At 41.1% G+C, this 18,426-nt stretch overlaps 1 protein-coding gene across 3 annotated transcripts in view; it reads right to left on the bottom strand.

The window, feature by feature from the left end:
• LOC124553680 (histone acetyltransferase KAT2A) overlaps positions 1 to 18,426 on the bottom strand; it is a 327,182-nt gene that overhangs the window by 187,066 nt on the left and 121,690 nt on the right. The gene's annotated exons all lie outside the window — the stretch shown is intronic.

Consider the following 18,426-nt stretch of genomic DNA (forward strand, 5'->3'; position numbering starts at 1 on the left):
GCCTACACAGAGTCCAGACCTGACACATATATAACACCTTTGGGATATTTTGGAATGCTGACTTTGTGCCAGGTCTCACTGAGTGACATCGATACCTCTCCTCAGCGCAGCACTCTGTGAAGAATGGGCTGCCATTCCTCAAGAAACCTTCCAACACCTGATTGAAGGTATACCTGCGACAGTGGAAGCTGTCATCAAGGCTAAGGGTGCGCCAACACTATGATGAATTCCAGCATTATCGATGGAGGGCCCTGTGAACTTGTAGGTCATTTTCAGCCAGGTGTCCGGATACTTAAATCACATAGTGTAAATATGGTGGTAGTATTGCGTACACAAGGTATTAAAGGGCACTACATTGGTGCAGCTGTCGTTTGCACTCAACTGTTTCACGTGAAAAGATTTGCGACATGATTATAGCAACACAACACGAATTAACAGACTTTTAACGTGGAATGTTAGTTGGAGCTGGAGGCATGGGATGCTCCATTTTGGAAGTCGTTAAAGAATTCAGTATTCTGAGATCCACGATGTCAATAGTGTGCAGAGAATACCAAATTTATGGCATTGCCTCTCACCACAGACGGTGCAGTGGCTGACGGTCTTCATTTGATGACCAAAAGCAGTGGCGTTTACACAGAGTTGTCAGTGCTGACAGACAAGTAACACAGCATGAAATAACCACAGAAATCAATGTGGAATGTACACAAAGAATGTGCCCGTTAGGATAGTGTAGTGAAATTTAATGTTAATGGGCTTTGACAACAGACGACTGACGCAAGTAACTTAGCTAACAGCACGACATCGCCTGCGGCACCTCTCCTGAGCTCGTGACCAAATCAGCTGGTCATTAGACAACTAGAAAGCTGTGGCGTGGTCAGGTGAGTCCTGATTTCAATTGGTAAGAGCTGACAGTCTGAGTGTGGTGCAGACCTCACGAAGCCACGGACCCACGTTGTCAACAAGGCACTGTGCAAGTTGACGGTGGTTCGATAATGGTGTGGACTGGATCCTCTGGCCCAAATGAACCAATCACTGACTGGAAATGGTTATCGTCAGCTACCTGGAGACCATTTGCAACCATTCTACATCTACCTATCTATATGTACATATATACTCCACTAGCCGCCAAGCAGTGTGTGGTGAAGGGCACAATTTGCGCCAATGTCATATTCCCTCCCACCCCTCAGTTCCACTGGCGAATCACACGACGGAAATGGTGATCGTTGCACGATTTGGAAGTTGGTGCTAATAATACATGCTCTACATCCTCGATGAAGATTGGAATTCAGATTTTAGTGAGCAGCCACTTCTGTTTAGCGCGTCGTCTATCTGCAAGTGCATCCCACTTCAAACTTTCTACGAGATCTGTAACACTCTCGCGATGGTTAAATGTACCAGTCACGAATCTTGCCACTCTTCTTTGGACCTTCTCAATCTCTTGAATCAGACCCAGCTGGTAAGGGTCCCATACAGACGAACAATACTCCAAGACTGGACGAACTAACATATTGTAAGCAATTTCCTTTGTTCAATGACTGCATCACTTCAGGATTCTACCAATAAACCGCAATCTAGAGTTCACCTTGCTCGTTGCTTGTGTAATCTGATCATTCCATTTGAGATCATTTCGAGTAGTCACACCCAGATACTTGAAGGATGTTACCACTTCCAAAGAATGGGCAATTATTTTGTACTTGTACATTAATGGGGATTTTCACCTTGTTACACACAGTAGGTTATGCTTACTGATATTGAGAGATAACTGCCAGTCATCACACCTCGCTTTTATTTTCTGCAAATCCTCATTGATTTGTTCACAATTTTCGTGTGATATTACTTTCCTGTAGACTACAGCATAGTTGGCAAACAGCCTAATGCCGCAGTCAATACCATCAACCATATTGTTTATGTAAATCGTAAAAACCAGCTGCCCTGTGGCACACCTCGAGTTACGCTTGTTTCTGTCGAAGTCACCCTGTTCAGGACGATATACTGCCCCCTGTCTGTCATATCCAACCGCATATGTCATCGGATAGACCGTAAGCGCGCACTTTTTGGAGCAAGCGACAGTGCGGAACAGAGCCGAACACCTTTCGAGGTTCGAGAAATATGGCATCAACCTGGGAGCCGGTATCTAGAGCCTGTTGTATATCATGCACAAAGAGGGCCAGCTGTGTCTCGCATGACCGCTGTTTCCTAAAACCGTGCTGGTTTCTGCAGATGAGCTTCTCAGATTCTAGAAAGACCATTATGTCTGAACACAAAACATGTTCCATGATTCTACAACAAATAGATGTCAGTGAAATTGGCCGGTAACTAAGTGCATCCGATTTTCTACCCTTTTTATAGATTGCTTATGCACTTCATGTTCCCAAATGGCGATGGAATTTCTATGGATGACAACGAGCCACATCACCAGGCCACAATTTTTCGCAGTTGGTTTGAAGAACGCAGTGGTCAATTCGAGCAAATAATTTGGCCATCCAGATCGCCCATGATGAATCCCATCGAAGATTTGAGGAACACAATCATGAGGTCAGTTCGCACACAAAGTCCTGCACCAGCAAAACCTTTGCAATTATGGACAGCTATTGAGTCAAATGGCTCAATATTTCTGTAGGGGACTTCCAATGACTTCTTGAGTTCATGCCACGTCAAGTTGCTGCACTAAATACGCCTGGAAGGTGGTGGTCCAAAATGATATTACGAGACATCCTATGATTTTTGTCACCTGAGTGTATTCCTGCTGATCACATGTAAAATCTAATTTGACTATGTTTTGTTTAGTGGACTGTGTCATATATTTAATGTTTCCTTCCACAAGCATTTGGTTGTTATTGTACTTTTTTTTAGGTGAGCGAGCACCGCAGCTTTCGTATGCTGCATAGCACAGTGGCCACTATTGTGCCTGCCGCACAGGCCTATGATGTTGAGGGTAAAGGCCAAATGTCTGCTTGTGTCTGTGTATGTGTGGATGGATATGTGTGTGTGTGCTAGTGTATACCTGTCCTTTTTTCCCCCCTAAGGTAAGTCTTTCCGCTCCCGGGATTGGAATGACTCCTTACCCTCTCCCTTAAAACCCACATCCTTTCATCTTTCCCTCTTCTTCCCTCTTTCCTGATGAGGCAACAGGTTGTTGCGAAAGCTTGAATTTCGTGCGTCTATCGACCTGCCAGCACTTTCGTTCGGTAAGTCATGTGACTTACCAAACGAAAGTGCTGGCACGTCGATAGACACACAAACAAACACAAACATACACACAAAATTCAAGCTTTCGCAACAAACTGTTGCTTCGTCAGGAAAGAGGGAAGGAGAGGGTAAGACGAAAGGATGTGGGTTTTAAGGGAGAGGGTAAGGAGTCATTCCAATCCCGGGAGCGGAAAGACTTACCTTAGGGGGAAAGAAGGACAGGTATACACTCACACACACACACATATCCATCCACACATATACAGACACAAGCAGACATATTTAAAGACAAAGAGTTTGGGCAGAGATGTCAGTCGAGGCGGAAGTGCAGAGGCAAAGATGATGTTGAATGACAGGTGAGGTATGAGTGGCAGCAACTTGAAATTAGCGGAGATTGAGGCCTGGTGGGTAACGGGAACAGAGGATATATTGAAGAGCAAGTTCCCATCTCCGGAGTTCGGATAGGTTGGTGTTGGTGGGAAGTATCCAGATAACCCGGACGGTGTAACACTGTGCCAAGATGTGCTGGCCATGCACCAAGGCATGTTTAGCCAAATATGTCTGCTTGTGTCTGTATATGTGTGGATGGATATGTGTATGTGTGCAAGTGTATACCCGTCCTTTTTTCCCTGTACGGTAAGTCTTTCCGCTCCTGGGATTGGAATGACTCCTTACTCTCTCCCTTAAAACCCACATCCTTTCGTCTTTCCCTCTCCTTCCCTCTTTCCTGATATATATATACACTCCTGGAAATTGAAATAAGAACACCATGAATTCATTGTCCCAGGAAGGGGAAACTTTATTGACACATTCCTGGGGTCAGATACATCACATGATCACACTGACAGAACCACAGCCACATAGACACAGGCAACAGAGCATGCACAATGTCGGCACTAGTACAGTGTATATCCACCTTTCGCAGCAATGCAGGCTGCTATTCTCCCATGGAGACGATCGTAGAGATGCTGGATGTAGTCCTGTGGAACGGCTTGCCATGCCATTTCCACCTGGCGCCTCAGTTGGACCAGCGTTCGTGCTGGACGTGCAGACCGCGTGAGACGACGCTTCATCCAGTCCCAAACATGCTCAATGGGGGACAGATCCGGAGATCTTGCTGGCCAGGGTAGTTGACTTACACCTTCTAGAGCACGTTGGGTGGCACGGGATACATGCGGACGTGCATTGTCCTGTTGGAACAGCAAGTTCCCTTGCCGGTCTAGGAATGGTAGAACGATGGGTTCGATGACGGTTTGGATGTACCGTGCACTATTCAGTGTCCCCTCGACGATCACCAGTGGTGTACGGCCAGTGTAGGAGATCGCTTCCCACACCATGATGCCGGGTGTTGGCCCTGTGTGCCTCGGTCGTATGCAGTCCTGATTGTGCCGCTCACCTGCACGGAGCCAAACACGCATACGACCATCATTGGCACCAAGGCAGAAGCGACTCTCATCACTGAAGACGACACGTCTCCATTCGTCCCTCCATTCACGCCTGTCGCGACACCACTGGAGGCGGGCTGCACAATGTTGGGGCGTGAGCGGAAGACGGCCTAACGGTGTGCGGGACCGTAGCCCAGCTTCATGGAGACGGTTGCGAACGGTCCTCGCCGATACCCCAGGAGCAACAGTGTCCCTAATTTGCTGGGAAGTGGCGGTGCGGTCCCCTACGGCACTGCGTAGGATCCTACGGTCTTGGCGTGCATCCGTGCGTCGCTGCGGTCCGGTCCCAGGTCGACGGGCACGTGCACCTTCCGCCGACCACTGGCGACAACATCGATGTACTGTGGAGACCTCACGCCCCACGTGTTGAGCAATTCGGCGGTACGTCCACCCGGCCTCCCGCATGCCCACTATACGCCCTCGTTCAAAGTCCGTCAACTGCACATACGGTTCACGTCCACGCTGTCGCGGCATGCTACCAGTGTTAAAGACTGCGATGGAGCTCCGTATGCCACGGCAAACTGGCTGACACTGACGGCGGCGGTGCACAAATGCTGCGCAGCTAGCGCCATTCGACGGCCAACACCGCGGTTCCTGGTGTATCCGCTGTGCCGTGCGTGTGATCATTGCTTGTACAGCCCTCTCGCAGTGTCCGGAGCAAGTATGGTGGGTCTGACACACCGGTGTCAATGTGTTCTTTTTTCCATTTCCAGGAGTGTGTGTGTGTGTGTGTGTGTGTGTGTGTATATATATATATATATATATATATATATATGTGTGTGTGTGTGTGTGTGTGTGTGTGTGAAGAAAAAATAATAAGTGGACTGCTGTTTATGTCATAGCGATGAAAAAAAATAGTCATTAAATTTTTTCAGAGTTAACTGCCTTTTCTCAGATTTAGCCTGCTACTTGAAGAAAAGCTCAAGGAAGAGGAACAATAAAGATATTTCTCTCTCTCTCTCTCTCTCTCTCTCTCTCACGTGTATGCCTATGTATTCTTATTAACAACTGATACTTGCAAATGGAAATCTTTCATGATAGAGGAGATCAGAAATACTGAGCAGGTTTGACATTTTATTTGCATGTGAAGTACCATGCTGAGGGATGATGTGTGTCTTCAAGATGGGACGGTGATCGTGGTCATCCTGTGAAAGGAAGTAACTGTGTGGATGCAAATATAGAAGCCCCTAGCACTGTCAACCTACTCTGCTGAAGCACTACCAATCCTTGAAGAACATATTTGGTTTTGATCAGACTAATGAAATGTTATTCTTTCTTTGGATAGACTTCTATGTAGAGGATTTCTGTTGAACATTCTGACTTGACAAGAGTTTCACTTTATTTTCAAAACAGATTTTCAGTGCTCAGTGCTGTTATGTTTTCATTGCTCTGTAGCAAGCCCCTAGACTTGATCCAGGTCACAAACCATGGAGACAGTCTTTCAAACATGAGTTAGTAAATGGCACATGGTATTTGTGCCAAGCTGTGCTTATGTCTAGAATTCGAAAATTTAAATGTATCGTTTCATTGACTACAGTTCAGTTCTACTAGTTAATAATCTAATGCTTTATTTCTGTGCTTGTATTATCACAAATAAAATGTAGTGTCCCAGCTTTAATGGCAGTAGGAAAAAAAGCTTTCTTCCCACTATTTTATTGAAAACTGACATTTTTGAGACTGTGGCTGTGTACAAACGATAAGTTGGTTCTGGAAAAGAAGAAAACGGCAAGCAGACACTGATGATAATGCCATTTATTCACACAAATAGTACCATTAAAAGTTTTGACTGACAGATTCATCTTCAGATGGATATTCACATTTATATTACATTTGTTGTTATTGTTTACATTAGTTGCTGGGAAAAAAGCAACAACAAATGTAAACAATATAAAAATAAAACAAATATGAACAAGCATCTGAAGGTGAACCTGTCAGTTTGAAACTGTTAACAGCACTATTTATGTAAGCAAGTAGCTTCATTAACAGTGGCTCGTTCCTGCTTTCTTCTTTTCAAGAATCAACTCGTAAAAACTTCCTTATTGGCCTCTAGAAACAGTCAATTTCCTGGTTTGGCACTTAAAATGGTCTTAATAAAGTATTAATCAAACAATGGAAACTCCACGTAGGAATCCGGCCCAAGATGCTGAAGTTAGTAGTCGTGTGTGTGTGTGTGTGTGTGTGTGTGTGTGTGTGTGTTTTATACTGACAAAGTCTGTGGCTGAAAGCTTTGCGTGAGTGTCTTTCAATTGCGCAGGTCTACAAGTTGACATGTCTTCTTAGTAAAGTATTTGTATTCTAATCTGTCTTATTATTTTTTGCAGCTAGCAGCACACTTCTGTGGTATCAGAACACTTTTTCAATTTTCTGTATACAAATCTTTTATATACAAATAGAAACACATTTTTTTGCCTTCTCCTGACAAATGTTAGATTTGGCACATCCCCACTCTACATTTGGTGTTGCATATTTTTATGGATCAAATGTGAATTACTCATGAGAAGAGGTAGTGAATTTTGTTACAATGGTAGCTATGAGTGAAGGAGAGGAAGTCTGTCATAGTCGCATATGAGGTGTGATCAAAACAGCCGGAATTTTTTAATTTCAGGGCTTTATAGAGTTAATTTTCAATTTTTTTTTATCTTGTTGGAACACATGTTCCTCATGTAGGTTTACATTTTCAGTTGGTTTGAATAGTCAAGTTTGTTGTTGACAGTCCGAAAGGTTGTGAGTGAATTCGAGTGCTCAGTGAGTTTTTACTTTCGAAAAGATGGATCAGACGATTTACATTAAATTTTGCTTGAAAAATGGAATAAAGTGCAACATTGGATTCAACTGTGACATTTGGAGAAACCTACTATGTGTAAAACAAGATTTTATGAGACGTGTAAACAGTCAAAGAGGGTCAAGCAGATGTTGAAGAGCATGTTCTAGCACATCAGTTACTGATGACTAGAGACTGGATTATACGCATTTGCATGTTGCATATGTATTTGCATATTTGGCTCCTTTTCACCTGTTATTGCATATTTTAACTAAAAACTAGTGACGATGCATTTTCGCTCTATGTTTACAATATTTTAAAAATTTAGATGGGCAGTGTCTAGCTCGATCTAGTTTTGATGTCTCACAGATTTACTGTGACCCAGAACTGCATGCAGTTGCTAACCCAGAGGCCACTGCCTAGCGAAATCATTACAAAAGAGGAACAGGAACAGGCAGACAGAGTCAATGCTCCTGCACCCACGCCTATGCCTAATCCTCTCCGCTGCCATACTGTACGCGCTTGCAACAAATAAATTAAACCACGCGTGCTTTTAGTCGCACGTCCATTGTTTCAGTTTAGCTTTCTATGTACTTGTATACAGTTGAACATGTTTATGACGTGTAGTGTATAACTTCTTGTGTGCCATGCCACCTGAAAAAAGAAACATCGTTTTCGTGGATAGCTGACAATCCTGGAACCTTTACACATGACGAAATTGTTTTATATCATCGATTTTGTGAGAAAAACGTTTTGTGCAAAAATAAGTTTCAAATAGGTCAGCATGCCAAGACAAGTCTTCATATCCCAGGAATGCAGAAGAAAGGATCACAACAACACCTTCTGACAACAGCAAGTTGCAGGAGCAGGGATTTGTCCAAAGGTATCCAAAAAAGTCAGTTTAATGTGGATCTATGTGAAGCATTCATTGCAAGCAATATTCCTCTTCACAAACTTACAAACACTACCCTCAAAGGCTTCCTGCACAAATATTGCTTAAATCAAAATATACCAGATGAATAAACATTGCGTAAAAATTACTTACTGAAAATGTATGTAAATGTTCTGGAAGAAATACACAATGAACTAAAGGCCAGCATTGTCTGGATTTCAGTTGATGAAACTACAGACACTTGTGGCCATCACATTGAAAATGTAACTGTTGGTGCTTTAAAAGACGTGCCTTCTTCCTATACAGCAGCATGCAAAGAACTTGAAAAAGTACATCCTTCTACGATCGCCAGATTTGTGAATGAGGGTGTTATAAACATATTTCCAGAATCTTATGAAGATGAAAGGGTGTTTGTGTTTATTTTAGATGCTGCTCCCAATATGATCAAAGCAGAAAAGTCCTCCAAATATTATATTCCAATTTGATTCATGTTATGTGCTTTGCTCTCGGAGTACATCACCTTGCTGTAGAAGTACATTCCATGTTTGTGAATGTTCATAAACTGATTTCATCCACAAAAAAAGTGTTTCTAAAGGCTCCTGGTCACATCAAGACCTACACAGAAAAACTACTATATGACTCTTTACCGCCCGAACCAGTGGTAACTCGTTGGAGTACACAGCTCAAAGTTTTGTTGTTTTACAACAAACATTTTGAGGCCATTAGAGGGGTAGGAAAAGACTTTGATAGTGCAGAGCCCTTGACAGTTTCCCAGTGAAAGGAAGCTTTTAATGATTCTGGTATTAAAAAAGACATTTCTGTGATTAGCACTCATTATTCCCACATACCTGCAAGTATTAAAAAGCTTGAAACTCAAGGTTTGGTGTGGAATGAATCTATACAGTTAATGAATAAAATTATTCTAGTGAACTCCTCACTGCCAGAGGTATTCCCAAGAAAACTTAAAAGGTTTGAAAACATTTTAAACAATAATCTATGCATTGAACCCTTGTGCCGAACTGATAGTTTTATTAATGGAATGGGTGCCAACATAGCACCCAAATTCAAATACTGCCTAGTTACCTCTGCTGATGAAGAACGGTCCTTTTCTGCTAATAAAAATGTTTTGAGTGATCGAAAACACAATCTTACTACCAAACATTTGGAACAGCACTTGGTCATTTGTATTTACAATAGTAGAAAAATGTAAAATGAATTGTAAATGATGCTTCAGTCCAATAGTATTAATTAAAAGTTAATGCTTTTCAAAAAATTCATGATTGTATATTTTTTTCAAATAAAACATTATGGAGTTTTTGAACATGCCCCTTCCGCAATGTATCTCGAAGTTGGTCCTGTACATATCAATCCTTTTGCTGCGACTCACTCACTTCGCATCAGCTTGTTACCGACAACAATAGCAAAGAAGGAACAATTCTTGAAACACGATATGCATCCCCATTACGCAAATTTTTAGAAAATAATGCCAGAAAGGCCCCCTTCCTAACCTCTATCAGAAAGTACTCAGAAAATGATATCAACATTCTAAACGCACTGATTTTTCGTGTGGCTGGTACTCTTCCTCATAACTGACATCCACAGGTTTGACTTTGAGAAATAATGCACGCAGTAACTATCAAGTTTTTTTTATTATTTGATCTTACATATTTCAACACTTTTAGTGCATTTTTAAGTAGTTTTCATTCATATTTTAAGGTTTTTATGATGCATATAATCTGGTCTCTACTGATGACAATGTGGAAGAAGTAGGGAAACTTGTTCTGGAAAATTCCTGAATCATCATCAAAGATGTTACTGATGACGTCAGCAATTTTTTCCAGATGTGTGGGCGTGAAATATGTAGCAGTAAAGTTTGTTCTGATATTGTCGAATTTTGACCAAAAGTAACATTGTGTAGATGTCACTCAAGTATTGCTGAAGGATGTTGACAACAATTCTTAACTTCTAAAAAAGATTTTAACTGTTGACGAAACATGGGTATATGGGTATGACATTGAAACAAACGCCCAATGGTCCCAATGGAAACTTTCTGAAGAGCTGAGATTGAAAAAAAAAAAATTCAACATTTTCGATCACACATTAACGTCACTGTTTTCTTCGATTACGTTGGCATAGTGCATGATGAGTTCCTGTCATACGGTCAATAAGGAATACTGCCTGGAACTGATGTGCCATTTGCGTGAAGCAAAAAAAAAAGGGGGGGGGGGCCAGAATTGTGCAAAACTTCTTGTGGAAATTGCATCACAATAAACCTCCCCCTCACCTCAATGCTCGTTATGTTGCCTCAGCCACTGTATTTGCCAGACGTGCCATCCTCTGACTTCTTTCTTTTCCTGAGACTGAAGAGAACCGTGAAAGGAAGTCATTTTACTACCATTGATAAGATAAAACCAGAATTGCTGAAGAAGCTAAACATTATAACAAACATTGAGTTCCAGCAGTGTTCCCAAGATTGGAAAAAGCATTGACAAAAGTGCATTATTTCCGAGGGGGTTACTTTGAAGAGGACATAGTTGATGTTGAATAAAAACAGATTCTTTAAGAAAAACAAAAACTTCCTTTACTTTTTGATCACGCTTCATATAAGTCCAGAGCTGAGTGACTAAAATGTAAGGAATAAACAATGTCCAGTGGAATAGAAAACTTTGAATTGCGTAGATGGAAACTATCCTTGCAACAGATCCTTAGACCTTGTAATCCTTACTGCCTCAGTTTCCATTAGCTGCTGCCCCACTCACCTATAGCCCCCACCCCCAACTTCATTCACCCAGCACCTGCACCCTCCTTTCTGCATTCTCTCTTTCCTGTGTTCCAACCCCCCCCCCCCCCCCCCTTCACCCCTCCACCCGATGGACTCTTTCATGTCGTCATGTGCTCCAAAGTGAGCTCATTGGGCTGTGTTCCCAGCCTGTTCACCTGCTGCCTTTCTCAAACCACTTTCCCCCCACTTCCGACCTCCTTTCTCCCCTCATCCGTTACACCCACCACAATCCCCCACCCTAGTAGAGCTGAAGTTTCACTACACCAGCGGCTTTCCTTTTAAAAAGCATTTTTTTGCCCGTACGTCCACTCCTAGTGAAGCTAGGAGGTTCTAAGCCTCACGATGCTGACAGTCATGAGGTCTGGTGTTTCCGTGCCGCATTTGGTTGAAATAAATTCAAGAGTTTGGGAGGTCAGGTCAGGTATACACACATACACTCTGCTTTATATAAGGGGCGTTCAAAAAGAAACGAGCCGGAGGCATAATTACAGAAACCAGTACCTGTATGTTAGAAGTACTGAACCTGGCTGTTGTGAGACACTTGTCCCACTGTGACACAAGGCAGTGAATGGCTATTTCATAAAATTTCCGGGACTGCGACGTTAACCAATTCCGCACGTACAGCTGGACGATATTGTCGTCCAAGGTGAACTGTTTGCCCCTCAGAGCCTTTTTACGGGGACCAAAAATGGCATAATCACAGGGAGAGAGGTCCAAACTGTAAGGATTGTGGCCGAGAACCTCCCGTTTGAATTTTTGCAGGAGTGCCGTGGCTGTGTTGCCCGTATGAGGCTTTGCATTGTCGTGGGTTGCTGTTTTACATATTAACAATATTAGGAAATAGACATATTGCTACTCACTGTAAAAATGAGCAGTCCAAGCTGCCAGTGGTAGCATTACATATGCATCAGGTGTGTTTCCCTGTGTGAATGTGTGTGTGTGTTTTCTTTGTTGAAGAAGCCTTTGGGTGAAACCTATAATGTGTAATAGTCTTTTCATTGTGCTTGCCACAACTCAAGAGGTTGTCTCTGTGTTGAGTACAATCTATCCTTTTTTTCCTAATATTGTTAATACACTGACCTGGATTTTCCACTGTTTCAGTTTACATTTCATCATTTGAAAGTAGTGTGTAGAACTTGGATGCTAGAAAATGGAATGTCAAGTGAAGAAATCTGAACATTTTCGAAATATTCAACTGTTTAAGTTCAATAGAGGGATGATAGCTGGAAACATCTGCACTGTGTATTGGGATAATGCCATTGGACAGAGCACAGCTAGTAAATGGTTTTCTTGTTTTAAGGAGGATTGTTTTGAAATTAGTGACACTCCATGTTCAGGAAGACCTGGGTTTCATGGAGTTTGTTTTTTGCCTTAATTCAAATTTATCCACATCAGTGTTTTCGAAAACTGGCAAATGTGATGAACTATGATCATTCCACGATCGTACAAATTTGTGTACAATGGGGAAGGCTAAAAAACTGGGTGCATGTGCACCGCATGCTCTAAGACAAAATCACAAAAATCAGTGGGTGGGTATATGTGCATCTCTGCTTGTTTGTCATCAACTGGCTCACGGGCACACCAACCATTCCTGTCCTGTATTGTTAGTGGTGATGAGAAATGGTGTCTTTACGCTAACATAAGGAAAGGAAAGGAATGGTTAACCCCAAACAAAGCAGTAGCTTCCTGTACAAAGAAATGTGCACATCCAAAAAGGTAATGTTTTGCACCTGCTGGAACAGCAACGGTGTGGTGTACTAAGAATTACTTTCCATAGGATGTGATGAAAAATATGCGGATGCCTGGCTGAAAATGACTTACAAGTTCGTGGCATCCTCCACTGGTAATGCTGGAATTCAATATGGTTGGGCCACCCTTAGCCTTGATGAAAGCTTCCACTCTCACAGGCATACGTTCAACCACGTGCTGGAATGTTTCTTGCGGAATAACAGCCCATTCTTCATGGAGTGCTGCACTGAGGAGAGGTATCAATGTCAGTCGATGAGGCCTGGCACAAAGTCGGCATTCCATAACATCCCAAAGTTGTTCGATAGGATTCAGGTGAGGACTCTGTGCAAACCAGTCCATTACAGGGATGTTATTGTCGTGTAACCACTCCGCCACAGGCCGTGCATTATGAACAGGTACTCGATTGTGTTGAAAGATGCGATCGCATTCCCGAATTGCTCTTCAACAGTGAGAAGCAAGAAGGTGTTAAAACACCAATGTAGGCCTGTGCTGTGATAGTGCCACGCAAAACAACAAGGGGTACAAGGCCCCTCCATGAAAAAGGAGACCACACCATAACACCACCGCCTCTGAATTTTACTGGTGGCACTACACACGCTGGCAGATGACGTTCACCGGGCATTCGCCATACCCACACCCTGCCATCGCATCGCCACATTGCGTACCGTGATTCATTAGTTCATACAACATTTTTCCACTGTTCAGTCGTCCAAAGTTTATGCTCCTCACATCAAGCAAGGCATTGTTTGGCATTTACCGGCATTATGTGTGGCTTATGAGCAGCCGCTCGAACATGAAATCCGAGTTTACTCACCTCCCTCCTAGCTGTCCTAGTACTTGCAGCGGATCCTGATGTAGTTTGGAAGACCTGTGTGATGGTCTGGATAGATGTCTGCCTATTACACATTACGACCCTCTTCAACTGTCGGCGGTTTCTGTCAGTCAACAGACAAGGTCGGCCTGTACTCTTTTCTGCTGTACGTATCCCTTCACATTTCCACTTCACTATCGCATCAGAAACAGTGGATCTAGGGATGTTTAGGAGTGTGGAAATCTCACGTACAGACATATGACACAAATGAAACCCAATCACCTGACCACGTTCGAAGTCTGTGAGTTCCACAGGGCACTTCATTCTGTTCTCTCACGATGTCTAATGGCTACTGAGGTCGCTGATATGCTGGCAGTAGGTGGCAGCACCATGTGCCTAATATGAAAAACGTTTGTTTTTTGGGGTGTCCAGACACTTTTGATCACATAGTGTATATGTCTATGTTATCTCGATACTTCACCAGAAGATGATGAGAGTGACAGATTCAAAAGTCACACAATTTCAAAGCAGCCAGCCAGATGGTAGCCCGAGAAGATGTTATCAATTTTAATTTGTTGTTTTTGTTACTTATCCACAATGATGAGTCGCTACATCTCAGTGAAAAAGATTTACTTCCCCATAGTTTTTACAACCCTGTTTTCACGCATCTTTGATCAGAAGAGAAAACTTTTCTTACTAAAGAGCAAGGTTTGAAAGTCCCATTCTAGCCACAGTTTTAATCTACAAGGAAGTTTCACAGCTTTTGTTATTAGACATTCTTCTTACTTTCTGATTACACATCTCATCCTGATATATTTAAACTCATCACCTGGGAATCTACCCATTTTTGAATTCATGCCTTTTAATATCTGCTAGTGCAGTCATAACATTGCATATTATGTTGTCGTAGTCAAACCGCTTTCCTTTAAGAGCCCCCATTCATCCTTTGGAACGGGAAGAAGTCAGAGGGAGATAAATCTGTTGAATAGGGCCTGTGGGTACAGATGGTGATGTTCATTGTGGCCAAAAACTGGCGAACACAGAGAGCAATGTGTGTGGGAGTGTTGTCATGATTCAGGAACTCGTAAAGCAGCATAACAGCTTATCAAATATCTAAGACAACCATTTAACTTGCAGAGAATAAGCCAAGAACTAGTCACTTTCATGAGTAATTAATTGTAGATCCACTGTCAGCTTTTAGCAGATTTAAAGTACTGCCCACTTCCATATCCAGATGAAATGAAAAATTTGAATATTGCTCTCACGTTACAAGCCACATTCTCCATTTCTAATAAAAATAAAAAGAAAGAAAAGGGTTAAAAAGAGAGAGCACCATTATTAATAACCAACATGTATCAGTAGAAGAAAAAAAAATATTGATTTCATCATCGAAATTGTATCTAATGAAAACTCATTATTAAGTGAAAGAAAAGAAACCGTATTTCACTGGATATCATTACTTCCAACTCATGGTAACCAGTTGGGACGGGAACTTTAATAGAACACACAAAATGCCCAAAATCTATATTTCTAATCGATTAACCAATTTCATAATTCATGACCCCAGTTGCAGATTGTGTATCTAATGGCTGCAAGGGGCAACAAAAGCTTGATTTTTAATATTTCATTGAATTATTGACTAAATTTAAAATGCTGTGACAATCTACTCATTAGACATGTAATCTTATGTTAAAAGTTTAACACGACGAGCACAGTATTACAGTTAGGAACTGTGTGTGTGTGTGTGTGTGTGTGTGTGTGTGTGTGTGTGTGTCAAAGCAGCATCACTGTTGGTGCACAAATAGCCACAGTATATTCATCCAGTATTTGAGACTGAGAGCATCTTGCAACTTACAACAAACTTTACACATAATTTCAAAACTTACAAAACTTTTCTCACTGACAAGCTACAGATGATGATGATGATGATGATGATGATGACAGGAAAAAAGTGTATCATTCACTACATTTTTGGAGTTCATACAGTAAAACCTCAGTATCAAGCATGGCATTTTAATTTATTACTTCTTTACTACCGACTCTATTCACAACACACTTTGCCGACAGTGACTATGTATGTCACTGAACATACCTGAATAATTATACATTGTATGACACTTACTTCAGGAGATATTATGTCAAAAGTCAAAATGAGTGGAAGACCTAGCTTTTGCCTAAAATGGAGCACAAACTATCCAGACTATAATTACCCACTGTTTAATAATGAGAGCTGTTAGCAGCTTCCCACAACTTGGGACAAAATTTCCACCCTTTTCTAATGTTTTTCTCAGTTATATGCTTAACATCAAATAAGTAGCACATTAATTCATTTATTAAGTAATCAGAAGTCTGAACCTGTTCTATACTTGGGAGTTCGAATATTTATAATTGGGGGTAGGCTGGTATTGTACTAACTCGTCATAAAAAAGTAAAATAAATAAATAAACCTTTTTCAGAAATATTGTACAGAATATCTTCAATTGTGGGGTGAAAATATTAAGTGGAAGGATGGGTTATATAACACATCAATCATTCTAAAAAATCAACAGATCAAGACCTAGGCAACACTATGACTGACTAATTAATCAGAGGTCATGATTTGATAAATGAGAATTTGTTTTGAATTGGTGTCATTGCATCACACAAATGTGCAAAAGACACTGTTGCCGGCATCATTTGATTACTTATGCAAATTTACATCATTAATTGGAACATTGTACTGGGAAACCTAACAACAAATAGTTGTGTACCAACACTGACAGCATTAAAAAATAAAATACAAAATATAATTAATAAAAGAATCAGCAAAAAAGTGTGTTTTCCCCTGTAACCATGTTTCACCAAGTATCCACAGTGAGGCCAACAAAAATTTTGACAGAGCCTTCGTTAGTTGCATGCATAAAATTCTAATCTTGTAATCACAAGGTTGTTAGTTCAATTCTTCTTGCTAGGTGCAACTTTTTTTACTTTTATCATATTGAAATGTTAATTAAAATCACTGATCCATAATTTTTTAAACTAAACCAGCACCTTTTTATTTTAATTTACTAACTGCATCAAAATAGAAGTTTTTGTACTTAAAATTTTGTACAATAATGCAAAATGTCTTCTGATTAAATGAACAGTTATGTATATATCAATAATGCAGTTTTTAATGTTGTATTTGTTTCTTTTCATAATGTCTAGAAATAAAAAAGTATTTCATTTTTTAATTCATGTTTGCACTTTGGTACCAGATTTTAATTTATTATGAATACTCAGATGTTCATGCCACCAGCAACTGAAACTACAATATGTTGTTTTACCAGAAAATTTTTATTCAATACATGTTGACAAAATAGTTCACGAGTGAATAGTCAGATGTTAGTGTCCAGATGGGCACAATATTTTGGCAAGCTATCACATTGCTATCAGGTTTGCTGATGAACTTACGGTTTAGGAGTGGAGTTGGAGCGGGCACATTTATCTCCCCCTCCCCAATCTCCCATTCTGTCCAGAATCTGTGCCAAGAGGCAGGGATGCAGGGATGGGTTGCCACCACCTCATGTTGACAGGTTACCTGCAGTTTGCACTCAGGGACACACACTGGTGGCAACTCTGCTGTTGCAGGTTCCCAGGCCTTACCAACGATGTAGGAACTATATTGATTGATTAGCAGCTCCATTACTTGAATCTCTATTGACTCTCTAACAACACAGTCACAGAAGTTAAAAGCCTTTGTATGGTAGTAATCCACTTTAATTGATTCTTTCACTGCTGTGGATGGGTATACACATTCTGCTATGCCATTCACCAGGAACTGTGGACATGTTTATAGGAGCCGCTTGGGCTTTCCTGCATCACTATGTACATTCGTATTGATCTAAAGCCAACACCGTCACACAGCTGTTGACAAGTTACTTCCATATCTTGGACAATACAAAAGTTCTGAGTATTTATCATACAATCTATGTGCCTCATTGCATGCTATCATTTCTAAAAACTCATTTTGATATCTAGAATCATTTATGAGATATCATTACGACCACATCATTTGCGATGGCCAAGTATGTAAACAGGGATGTTGTGTGCAGCAATCTGTCACGTATAAAACACAATATCTTGAGAACGAAATGACATATCAATCTACTCCCAATTTTAAATAAAATTTTAATATAATACCTACATTTCATTCACTGCAATCCACGAGCTAAAATCAACCACACACAACGTTTATGCAACATTTTTAAAATGTTGGACAAAGTTTATTTAATTTGACACAGCACAGTAACTATGGCATTTAATGAAAAAAAAATTCAAATCTTTAGTGAGTGAAGATATCAGACTGCATGATGTGCAAAAACCAAATTTTTTCACCAAATAGTTTTCTTAAAATTGGATGATAAGTATTTCATACCAGCTGGCAAGTTCGCATGGACAGAAATGTGTGCATCACACACAACCATCCATCGGTTTTAGACCCCATATTTTTATAGACAGTGATCATGAAATAAAATTTAGTGAGAGGAGTCTGCTAGCGAGGGCATCACATTATTATTCATTCATATGTAGGGAATCTATAGAGACTCAGAAACACCAATATAATTATAAGAGAAAAGAGGAAGGCTTAAAGTTGGACAAGATATGGCGGTCAACTTTGCACCAATGATGTGACAATCGATAATGATGTGACAATCGACTATCTTCAATCGAGAATAATGACAGTTGTCAGAGATAGACTTACAGTCGGCCACACGTGATGTATGGTGGTGCCCTTTATGTGCTCTATATAAACGGCACCTCCACGGTGTGGCAGCC

This window comes from Schistocerca americana, chromosome 11 (genome assembly GCF_021461395.2).
Source record: "Schistocerca americana isolate TAMUIC-IGC-003095 chromosome 11, iqSchAmer2.1, whole genome shotgun sequence".
In the NCBI taxonomy this organism is placed as follows: Eukaryota; Metazoa; Arthropoda; class Insecta; order Orthoptera; family Acrididae; genus Schistocerca; species Schistocerca americana.